Raw genomic sequence first — 12,462 nt, forward strand, 5'->3', positions numbered from 1 at the left:
ACTTTCTCCACTCCCCCCAAAAAGCCCCCCCATGAACTCCCGACCCACCCCCGTTTCTTGACTGCCCCCTCCAAAACCTCCCTGCCCCTTCTCTTGCCCCCTGGCCCCCTTACCCTGCTGCTCAGAACAGGGTGTTGGGCTCTGTGCGAGCCGGACACGTGGCTGCGCTCCCCAGCGCAACACAAAACCCGGTCCCTGGCCCTGCACAGTGCTGCCGGAGCCGGGCTGCAGGGGAGAGCTGCCGGCTCAGAATGCAGGGCGGAGCTCCTCTACAGCTGCTCCGGAGTCCAGCCCGTGACTTTCCTGCAGCCCTCCCAGCTGCTCGCTCTGCTCTGCCGGGGGAGGGGGGAAATCCCGGACATTTTGAGTGCTTTACAAATTCCCCCCGGACGCTATTTTTAGCACAAAAAGGAGGACATGTCCGGGTAAATCCGGACGAATGGTAACCCTACCTAAGTCAACTCTCTCCACACCTTCTCACCCTACCTCTGCTCAGGGGAACCTCCCTCCAGAAACAACCCCTGGCTTCTGGGCCGAGCTTACACTGATCAGGAAGAACCAGCAGTTCTTCCCCTCATTCCCCAGGGGCCACTGCACAAACCTATCTGCAATTCAGCAGGGTTCCCCAGCTCTAGCCAGTCCTCCCTGCAGCCTTCCTCAGCACACAGCAACGACAGCTCACAGTCACTACCTCCTTCAGCTCTTTCCCTCAGGCAACTCTCTGCTGCTCCCTCTGCCTCTCCCGTTCTCAGGGAGCTCTCCTCTGCCCCATTCTGCCTCTCACACCTTTAGGTCTCCCTCTTTATACAGCCCAACAGCCTTCTCTTAAGCACTAGTGGGTGGAAAGATGACCAGTCACATGTGCACTGGACCCCACTCCCTCTTAAAGGGGCCAGTCACCCTGCGACAGAGCTGTAATAGGAAAGATTAGAAGGGAAAATGGTTTTACTCACCTGCCACACCTGTCTCCTGTGCATCCTGAACAAACACAGGGCCCTGATAAGCACCACAGGAAGAATTCACAAAAAATAGCCTCTTAGTTTTATTTTATCAATTTGAAAAATGTGATGTAAGCTGACAGTTGCTGGGTTGACACCCTGCAGAGGAAACCCTCTGTTTAGCCACAGAACAAGGACAGCTGCACTGTGTAAGTTTCCTCAATGCTGCCCCACCAACGGGCTTCAATCCTGACTGGAAAGATCCCCTCCAAGAGGGGAGGGGTCACTTCAGAGTCCTGCACTTAGGATGGAAGAATCCCATGCACTGCTACAAGCTGGGGACCGACTGGCTAAGCAGCAGTTCTACAGAAAAGGACCTGGGGATTACAGTGGACGAGAAGCTGGATATGAGTCAACAGTGTGCCCTTGTTGCCAAGAAGGCTAACGGCATATTGGGCTGCATTAGTAGGAGCACTGCCAGCAGATCGAGGGAAGTGATTATTCCCCTCTATTCAGCACTTGTGAGGTCACATCTGGAGTATTGCGTCCAGTTTTGGGCCCCCCACTACAGAAAGGATATGGACAAATTGGAGACAATCCAGCGGAGAGCAACGAAAATGATCAGGGGGGCTGGGGCACATGACTTACGAGGAAAGGCTGAGAGAACTGGGCTTGTTTAGTCTGCAGAAGAGAAGAATGAGGGGGGATTTGATAGCAGCCTTCAACTACCTGAAGGGGGGTTCCAAAGAGGATGGAGCTGGGCTGTTCTCAGTGGTGGCAGATGACAGAACAAGGAGCAATGGTCTCAAGTTGCAGTGGGGGAGGTCTAGGTTGGATATTAGGAAACACTATTTCACTAGGAGGGTGGTGAAGCACTGGAATGGGTTACCTAGGGAGGCGGTGGAATCTCCATCCTTAAAGGTTTTTAAGGCCCGGCTTGACAAAGCCCTGGCTGGGATGATTTAGTTGGGGTTGGTCCTGCTTTGAGCAGGGGGGTGGACTAGATGACCTCCTGAGGTTTCTTCCAACCCTAATCTTCTATGATTCTATGATTCGGTCTCCATGGCCCAGTCAGGCCTTGGCCTCACTGTTTAGCTGGCCAACAAGGGGGCTGTTTATTGCTCACCATGACAATGGGAAGAGCTATGCAGAGAGGGACATTTTTGAGTCTCAGGGTTGTGGCAGGCAGGTTGAGGACTTTACCTGGGGGGGGGTTGAACACTCTCGCAGCGATCTCCTTTGCTTTTTTCCCCGTTAAAAGAGGAGACGTGAAACTTGTGTAATAGTAGTAATATGCATGGTTAGTTTTTGGCACCAGTGTCCGAAGGGCAAAAAAAGAGAAATTGCTATGAAACAGGGCAAGTCATCCTGGTTAGTCCAATAGCAGGCACCTCACAGAAACCAAGCATCACCCTTCAACACACTGCAGGCAATTGGTGGCAAAATGGGATGCTATGGATGTTACTATGCTGCAGTCACAGACACCAAGAACTTCACGGTGACAGCTGGGAGAGAATCCAGGTTTTCCTGCTCTGAAAGCACTGGCCTCTCCCACATGGGCTAAAGCAGTCTGGGGTTAGCAATGGGTGCCGCTGGCTTTGCTGCAAGTGAGACAAGGCCAAACCAGGATCAGGACCAGGTCAGCTGCACTTTTTGGAGTGCAGACAAGCTTTGTGATGCAGTCAGTATCTGGTGGACCTGGTTACAGGTGATGCATCCCATTGATCAATGTGTTTCCATCTCCTGTAAACACATGTGAGTCTGGATTTCTGTCCAGGAGCTGGGGTGGGCTGAGGCTCTGACAGATACCGTTCTGTTTCACTGAGGGTCATGTCTGTGGTGCATTTCCTTCCTTTATACAGCTGTCTCAGCTCCTTTGCAAAGTGAGAAGCAGCACACATAGACCCTGTGGGCAGGAGCCCAGGACCAACAGCATCCAATGAAGGGCAGCAGGGCCTAGATGTCCCATCCACCCTTGCGACATAGCCAAGAGAAATAGAGGTGTTTCCCAAAGCCAAAATCAGGTCCGAATCCTAGGCCTGGCAAACCCAAAGTTGGAGAGCAATGAAGATGATGGCCCTGATCTAGCAAGGTTCTTAAGCACATGACTATTGCTGTCAATGTTCAAGTTAGGCACATGCTTAACACACACATATTCTGGAGTGAGGAAATGCCTCTATTTCTGGTGGACATGTCCCAGGAAGGGGGGGCGGGCACCAGGACCCTGCTTCTTTTCATTTGGGGATTGTTGATCCTGGGCTCCTACCCACAGAATTCTTGGGTTTGACTTTCAAGGGGTAAATGATTTTCCATCTGGGTTTTCAAATAGCCCTCTGGGATCAGTGCCACATTTTTCTCCTTCCAGCTACCACTGCGGATGAGGCTTGTGCTTCTCTTCCCAGCATGTACACCTGACAGCTGTTCCTGCTGGTCCCCCTCACTTACCCACTTGTAATGGGGCTAGTAGTGAAAGTTCGGACAATAAGTTGAAGGTTAAAATTTCGCTCAGGTACCACAATCATGAATGCAGTATATGTGCTTAGGTAAACAGATGTTCATTATTATTTAGTCAGGACCTTCTGCACGTGTCCCCTTCAATGCCACATCCAACAGCTTCATTAACCTGAAACCTGGTGCTCATTTGACCTTGTCCTTGAATCTCTGGCTGAATGTTCTTTAGTCTTCTTACCCTTTGTGACCCCATTCCCTCTGTCACACATGCTGGGAACCCCACACCCTGGTGACTCCTCCCCTTCTTATGGTATTGTGTAAAGACCAAGTGATGCTTTGGCCAACAGCGACTGTGATCGTCCCCTGAACAGGTCCATGACCTTGCTGATTCCCCCCCTCCAGCCCACATGAGTCACCTGTGGTGGTTTTGCTGCACAGGCTCATGGTGCATGGAGTGCTCTGGCTAGGATCAGGTCATTCCAGGAATCACTTCTGGGGTCTGAGTGTGTGATACCCACAGAAGGGTTACTTTGGAAAAGCCAGTTCTGAGACGTTGCTAGGCAACCATTTCCTGCCCTGATCAGTGACAGTTTTTATCAACTGGCATGGATGAAAGCTGAGATCTGATTGGCAGAGACTGAGCTACCGTGTGATTATTTTACAAGGAAAGCACATGGGCATTATAAAGCCGCTTCACCCACTAGATCCTTACGCCGCAGCCCAACTGGCTGCTAGTGTGTGGTTTTAAATATTCATGTTAAGAACATCCCATCACCAAGCAGAGCAAAGCGTCTGTTTCCGGTAATGGAGGGAGGGGTATTACCGATCACAGAAACAAGCCCAGATCCCAGGCTGTGTTGCGGACCCTTTACATTGCCAGAAACCAGCCAGATTTTCTCCCAGGGAAATAGCCCTGGTGTAAGAGCCTTTGGGACTAAAAGGTGGGCCAATGCTACCTGCCAACATGCCACCTCTCTGAGCACATCCCGGCACTGGAGGTCATGTGGCAAGGAAGGAGTGAAATGTGGCCAGTTTGCTCTGCAGGCTGCTGTTTAAGGCTGTTGGATGGTCCCAAAAGGCCTATTGTAGCTGGAGAGTGAGTGATGAGAATCTAGCTGTGGTAGTGCTGAACGGCATGTGGGTAAAGATCAGGCAGGAAAGAGCCACTCCGCAGCGGTGTCTGTTATTGCACAAAACTCATCCAAGAGTCATTTTAGAAAACTGATAGTGCAGCCCAGCCATGTGGTTCTGAAAAGAGACCCCCAGCTCCTGGAGAAAATACCAGTCAAAGCCAGGACCAGGTAGGAAATCTAACACTGTTGATATCAAGAGGCAAAGAGGACAAATTGAGAAGCTCAGTTTAGGCTCATCAAGGATTAACTGGGCCACTGACTCAGTAGAGCAGGAGTAGTCAATTATTTTTTGTCAAGGTCCAAATTTCTTGTTCAAGGTATAGTCAAGATCCAGAGATGGTAAGTAAATAAAAAGATTTCAGGGTCCATTCAAAAGCATCTGGTAGTCCAGATTTGGCCAGCAGTCCACCTATTAACTACCCCTGCATGTTGAGGAACTCAAATATGCCACTGTTCAAATCAGGGTGGAGTTTGGTTAAAGGGATTGATTAAAACCATGTGGCCGATTCTTCACTGCCCTGCATCTTGTGGACTCATTTCTACCTGTCAAATTATTAATTGTAATTAATTAATGTTAATATATTTATTTGTATTATCATAGCACCTCCGAGTCCTAATCATGGACCAGGACCCCATTATGCTAAGGGCTGTACAAACACAAAACAAAAAGCTGGTCCCTGCTCCAATGAGCTTACAATCTAAGGCATAAGACAAGAGACAACAGCTGGATACAGACTGGCCCATTGTTCCTTGTGACTTGGGTCGGTCTATCTTAGTCACTATGATCAGATGTGAATAGCAACAGAGAGTCCTGTGGCACCTTTAAGACTAACAGATGTGTTGGAGCATAAGCTTTCGTCGGTGCGTGAATACCCACTTCGTCAGATGCATGTCAGACACATGATCAGATGTGGTCTCTGCACAACAGCAGCCTGTTGTCAAGTTTTGTGCAGGTGTCAGGGTAAAGGAGAGTTCTAAGGAGGGTTTTGATGGAGGATAATGAGTTAGTTTTGCAGACGTTTAGGGAAGCTTTTCCCAAGTGTGAGGCGCAGTCTGGGAAAAAGTACAAAGGTGTTTGTCTGCAAATTTAACAAGTAGCAGATGAGATTAACCAGAGATAAGGTGCAGAGGGAGAAGAAAAAGGGACCAACTGAGCCCTGTGGAACCCACATAGAAAGCTGGAGAGGGGATGAGACAGAGCCTCCAAAGGACATGCTGAAGGAACAAGGAGAGGACAAAGCCATGGAAGACACAGGAGGACAAAATTTCAAGAAGGAAAGCATGGACATCTGTGTTGAAGGCAGCTGGCATATCAAGGAGGATGAGGATGGAGTGCTGGTTCTGAGCTTCCACTAGGAAGAGGTGTCAGTGGAGCACTGGGGGCAGAGCCAGATTGGAGAGGACCTAGAACAGAACTGGAGGAAAAGGACTCCAGACAGTGGTTATAAACAGTGCATTCAATGAGCTTAGAGATGAAAGGGAGAACGGGCAGTAGTTAGAGAGGCAAGTGGAGTTAGGGTTGCCAATTAAGGTTGACTGTATTCCTGGAGGTTTCATCACATGACATAATCTTTCATTAAAGATTAATCTTCAATTCCTGGAGACTCCAGGACAGTCCTGGAAGGTTGGCAACCCTAAGTGGAGTCGAGGATTTTGTTTGGTTATTTTTAAGATGGGCACGACTTAAGTAAGCATGCTTGTATTGTGAGAAGAGAGAGCCAGAAGAGAGTGAGAGGTTAAGGAGAAAAGTAGAAGGGATGAGAGTGGGTATGGGAGATCAGGAGATGAGATGGGATGAAGTCATTGAGACAAGAGGAGGGTCTAGTGCAGGAAAGCAGATGAGAAACTTCTGTCTATGACAAGGGAGAAGGAGGAGAGAGTTGAAGGAGGGGAAAGGGAAGGCAAGCTGATGAGTGGTAGGGGAAGGTCACGTAAATGTATCAAGTGTTCTGGGAAGAAATTAATGAGCTCCTGTGTAGAGAGCAGTGTAGGCAGGAGGAGGGGAGGGGAGGGATTGTGTGAGCCAAAGTGGAAGTAAGATGGTCCCACTGATGTAAGTGGAGACTTCTGATTTGGTAGCACTTTACACAGGTGTAAGTGACAACACAAGATGCATGACAGTGGAGAGTCAGGGTGAAGCAAGCCAGTAACTTATGCAGAGAGAGATTGTCTGAATAAGCAACTCAAAGAACCATTACATGAACAGGTGTCTTCCCTTAGTTCACAATGAGTGACCCTCACCTACTGTGCATATACCTAAAATGGAGAATGGAGCATGAATTTGTGTATAAGGTGGCAATTAATCTTTGCTTAGACATAGATCAATGCTCCAAGTCTAAAACACAGGATTTATTTTCAATAAACAGGCAGGAGAAAAGAAGGTCACCAAATTAGCACTGAGACAAAGTTAACCAGCAGGCAGTACTAAAGAGTAAATCTTTGTCACTAACAGATTATCCTATGGTGTTGCTTGTTCACCTGCAATTTTTCTATGTACCATGGATTAGATATTTTATGGATTCAAATGGGTTCTAAGTTATATGGAGGCCAGTGCTTCCATGAAGACAGTGAGCATGAATCTGCTCTCAGTTTCAGAGGAGTTACACTGATGTAAATCAGAGAAGAATAAGGCCCCGTGTATTTGCAGAATACCAGTACTGACGAATAGCCTAGTTGTCTTAAACAGCACTTATCTCTTGATCTATTGTCTCTTGTTATATGCTAAGATTGTAAGATACCTGGGGCAGAGCTTGTCTTCATTACATATGCACCCACCACCCTGAATAATGGTGGCCTGTCTCTTACTGGGGTCTCTAGACATTACTACAACACAAGCTATTATTATTTCTTGGAGTCTAAAAGGACAAAAAGAAATTGAACAACGTGTAATGTAAGACCTGGACAATAATAAAACTCTTGGCTCAATGAGTTCCTAAAGGACTTTTACAAGCCAAACTAAGAGGACCCAGCATCAAAATTACTGAATGTATAAATAAAGCAAATGACTCTAAAATGCTCCCAGACAGCATGTATAATGCTATAATACTAACATTAAACCTTGCAGAGACAAACTGAACTGTGGTAATTCATAGATTAATAGAGTGTAAGGCCAGATGGGACCATTAGATCACTAAATCTGCGTATCATAGTCCGTTAAATACCAGGCAGTTACCCCTGTATGGAACCCAATAACTTGTGTTTCACTACAGTAGAACTTCCAGGAAGACAGCCAGGCTTGATTTGAGGACATCAAAGGATAGACAATCCACCACTTCTCTGGTAGTTTGTTCCAATGGTTAATCCCCTCACTGCTAAACACAAGTGCCATATATCTAATTTTTAATTGGTCTGGCTTTGGCTTCTAACCACTGGATCTTGTTGTGTCTTTCTACCCACTATTTTCTTGCTATGGAGATATTTACACGCCACAATCAAGTCACCTCTCACCTCATCTTCTTTTTGATAAACTAAACAGATTAGGCTCTTTAAGAATCTCACTGCAGGGCAATTTCTCCAGCCCTCTAATAATTTTTGCATCTTCTTTCTGCACTCTCTCAACATACTTTTTAAAATGTGCACCCCAGAACTGTGGACTCCAGTATTTCAGCACCGGTCTCACTAATGCTGTATGCAGAGGTAAAATCATTTCCTTATTCCTACTCACTACATCCCTGTTTATACATTCCTGGATCACATTAGCCCTTTTTGCCACAGTGCCAGACTAGGAGCTCAGGTTCATTTGCTGGTCCACTCTGACCTCAAAACCATTACTGCTTTCCAGGATACAGCCCCCCATTCTGTAGGTCGGGCTTCCAGTCCTTGTTCCTAGATGTATAACTTTGCATTTGGCTGTATTAAATGCATTTTGTTTGAATAGGCTCAGCTTATCAAGCAATATCGATTGTTCATCATGACTGCCTTGTCCTCATTGTTCTTTACCATTCCATCAAAATTTGTGTCATCTGCAAATGTTATCAGCAGTAATTTTATATTTACTTCCAGATCATTGATGAAATAGCATCAGGCCTAGGACCAATCCCTGCCGAACCCCACTAGAAACACCCTCATTTGATGATGCTTCCCCATTGACAACTACTTTGAGATCTATCAGTTACCCAGTTCTAAATCCATCTAACGTGTGCTCTGTTAGTATTGTTTAGTGTTATTTTTCATCACAATGTCACGCAATACTAAGTCAAATTCCTCACCAAAGTCAATTACATCTATGCAGATACCTTTATCAATCAACCTTGTAACCTCAAGAAAGAATGAAATAAGGTTTGTTTGACAAGACTTACTTTCCATAAAACCACATTGACTGGCATTAATTATATTTCTAACCTTTAATTCTTTATCAATTGAATCCCAGATCAGCTTTTCCATTATTTTGCCTGGGATTGATGTCAAGCTAACTGGCCTGTAGTTACCTGCATCATCCCCTTACCCTTTTAAAATACTGGCACAACTTTAGTACTCTTCCAGTCTACTGGAATAGTCCCAGTATTCCAAGAGCAGGCCAAAATATCTTCAGCCAACTCTTTTAGGACTCGTGGTTGCAAATTATCATGGCATGCTGATTTAAATATGTTTATCCCTATTAGATATTGTTAAACATCTTGTTAGTTCCTAATAGACTGGAAAGTACTTCCTCATCCTGCTTCTTTCTAAAGACAAAACAGAAATATTTATTGGACATTTCTGCCTTTTCTGCATCATTAGGAATTTTACTATTTCCATCTATAGGCCTATACCTTTGCTAGGATTTCTATTGTTCCTAATATATTAAACTCCTTCTCATTGTACTTAGCCCTGCCAGCCATGGCTTTTTCCCTGATGGCTTCAGGTTTTCTTCTCAATTTGCTCCTTCTAATTTATATTGATTGCTATCTTTTTTCCATTTGTATATATTGCTTTTTTATTTCAAATTGCTGCCTTCACTTCGCCCCTAAACCAGGATGGGCCACAGTTGTCCTCTTTCTTGATTGTGGAATCATGACTTTTTGGCTATCTAATAAACTCTTCTTAAAGAGCCCCCAAAGTTCATTCACATTTTTCCATCTAAATTTTTTCCTTCCAGTTAATCTAATTCCTAATTTTCCTCAAATTTGGGAAACTATAACAAGTTTCTACTGTGCAGGTGCAAATTGAGATTTTTTTCAAAGGCTCATAACTTGGCCAAATTTAGGTGAATTTTCACATGGATGGCAAAAGGCACATCCTGACACCCACTGCCAAATTTCAATTCCTTGCTTCAAAGTATGGAGGCAATAGAGCTTTTCAATGTAACTGTTGTAAGAATTCTTTTTACGTGGTAAAATCATAATTTTTTCCTTAATCTCACTCTTGGAAACAGCTGGATTGCTTTTGCTTGTGTGTTTTTTGCTATCTCCCTCCTGGACCTTGAGCCTCCTCTCAGAGGGGTGTAGCACTGAGCCAGCCTTTCCCTGCATGCTCTGCTGGGTGGCCCTGTGGTGGGGAGGGTTGAGCAGATATTCAAATTTATCATGACTCTAGTGATTTTGGGGGTGGTTTTTTTACCTGTCTCATAAACACATGATGAAAAGCTGCCAGTTGGGACCTTTTCCCTTATTCAAAATGGCCACCATCTCCCAGGTCTGTCAATGCAGCTGAACTAGTGAGATGGCTGCCATTTCCCTACAGTCTATCTGCCCTCAGTAAAGTTGTCGGCCACCTCCCGCTGTTTTTTCAGTAAGGTTGAAGCCACGCTTACCAGCAAAACAGCTGCCATTTTATTGCTCAGGAGCGAGGGCAGGACACAGGGACTGCGAGGCGGAGCAGCAGAGATGCTGCGAAAGGAATGGGGAGAGTGAGGGGGAGCAGGGCACCAGGCGGAGAAGGAGGCAGACTTAGGGGCTGAAGGAGAGATGGGGCAGAAGGAAGGTTGAGGGGGATGCAGAGGATGGCGATGGGTGAGAGATGGAGGGCATTGAATGGCAGCTCCGCCAGCCTGAGGGCAGGGAAGGGGAGTCCCCTCTGAGCAGCCAGGGCAAAGCAGTAGGTGCTGCCAGGTCGCAAGTTGGTTATGAGTGAAGGGATTTTGGCGCCTGCAGGAGAAGCTGTTGTGCTGACATGAGAAGCTCTGTGATTCCTGGGATTTTTAGGGCTGGGCATCTGGGCTAAAGTGACCAGATGTACCGATTTTATAGGGACAGTCCCAATATTCAGGGCTTTGTCTTATATAGGAATCTATTACCCCCCACCCCATCTTGATTTTTCACACTTGCTATCTAGTCACCCTAACCCGGGCAGAGCTGTGTGTGAGAGCCTTGGCGCTAGGGACGCAGACCTGCTATGCTCCTGGACCATGTCTTCGTACATGGCCCTACAGCACAGAGAGGGGGTATTGGGGAAGGGCTGCCACTGAGACCCAGGCAGAGAAGAAGCCCTGGGGCAGAGGAGGTGGGACCATTGTGTTCCAGGCAGAGAAGTCCCTGGGCAATGGGAAGTAGAGAATGTTGTGGCTAGGCAGGGGCAGCTTTAGCATGGGTTCAGCTACACCCACAGAAGTTACCCCACAGCAGTGGCTCCTGTCCTGCAGAGCCCAGCCTGGCTCCCTGCTCCAGGCATCATGACCTGGCGCATTGGGTCACAGTGCCACTCAGGTTTGGTCCGGCCAGCCCTTCATTGTGACGGGTGGCTGGCTGAGATTAGAGTGGCATGGTAATCCCATGCACCAGGTCATGATGTCCAGAGTAGGGAGCTGGGCCCGGCCCTGCAGGACAGGAGCCATTGCTGTGGGACAAGAATATTGATGATCAGTGTGTTATTAGTTATTAAATGATACCTCACAAGGCATGTTCTTCACAAACACTATCACACTAAGGTGTAAGGTGTGAATACAGGGGTGCTTTCGGTCACACAAACACTCATTACTGCTGGTCTAGCTTTACTTGGTCCTGCCTTAGCACAGGGGCCTGGACTAGATAACCTCTCAAGTGTATCTGCTTTACCTGTGCATTTTAATCTACATGAAGAAATCTATTAATTTTTCTACAGGTGTGAGATCTGCAAGTACCTGCACATATTGATTTTTTTTCTGATAGCTACCCAATGCATCACATTTGGAAAAAATCTTGGATAAATCTAGCAATTAAGAGCTTAAACCAAAGGTCAAATCAATGAGGTGCCAGTGTTAAACAGAAACTGGCCCAAACTACTTAATGTGATTATTTCCAAACAGAATATTCCTACCTGCCAAACATCTACCTGGAATCTAACTTTGAAGTAGTGTAGATATTTCTAGTTTTTGTCAGTAATTATTTACTCAACGTAGTGGGGAGGGATAGCTCAGTAGTTTGAGCATTGGCCTGCTAAACCCTGGGTTGTGAGTTCAATCCTTGAGGGGACCACTTAAGGATCTGGGGCAAAAATCGGTACTTGGTCCTGCTAGTAAAGGCAGGGGGCTGGACTTGATGACCTTTCAGGGTCCGTTCCAGCTCTATGAGATATATCTCTCTTCCAACAATTCTGCAAACAGAACACCAGAGCTAGGTAAAGACACTGCCTGAACTGACGTAGGAGAGGAAGAATAGAGAAGTAACCCTCCCTCCCTCCCCTCCTTGGGTTTCCTAAGCTGCAGTACTGCCAGCTCCAAGCACTACAAACAGTGGGTCAAGTCTCCAAACTCACCAGACTTGCTTACAAATCAGGGCAGTTGGGGTCTTGTGACTTGCCCTCGGTATCTGACCTTGGGGTACACGCGGGTCACGTCCCCCCTTCCCCACGAACAGGAGGGCCAGCACCTTGCCATTAGCTTTGCAAGTCCCTGCTGAGAGCCTCGCCTACTCCCGGACCCAGGCGCAGAGCTTCAGCTTGCAGGGCCAAAGGCGTGAGACCCCCACAGCCAGGCTGCCCGTGCAGGCCCCGCCCGCTTTGGAGCTGAGCCCGGGACTCTGCTGGGGTCAGAGGTGGCGGCAGAG

General features: G+C 46.9%; 1 long non-coding RNA gene across 2 annotated transcripts in view; it reads right to left on the reverse strand.

Moving 5' to 3' along the window:
- Positions 1–12,415, reverse strand: part of LOC117883720 — a 28,894-nt gene extending 16,479 nt beyond the window's left edge. For both annotated transcript variants that reach the window (XR_004647379.1, XR_004647378.1), the window contains exon 1: positions 12,173–12,415. This is a non-coding gene — a long non-coding RNA (uncharacterized LOC117883720). The remainder of the gene's footprint in view (positions 1–12,172) is intronic.
- Between the last annotated feature and the right edge of the window lie 47 nt (positions 12,416–12,462).

Source organism: Trachemys scripta, chromosome 10 (genome assembly GCF_013100865.1).
Source record: "Trachemys scripta elegans isolate TJP31775 chromosome 10, CAS_Tse_1.0, whole genome shotgun sequence".
NCBI classification, from domain to species: domain Eukaryota; kingdom Metazoa; phylum Chordata; order Testudines; family Emydidae; genus Trachemys; species Trachemys scripta.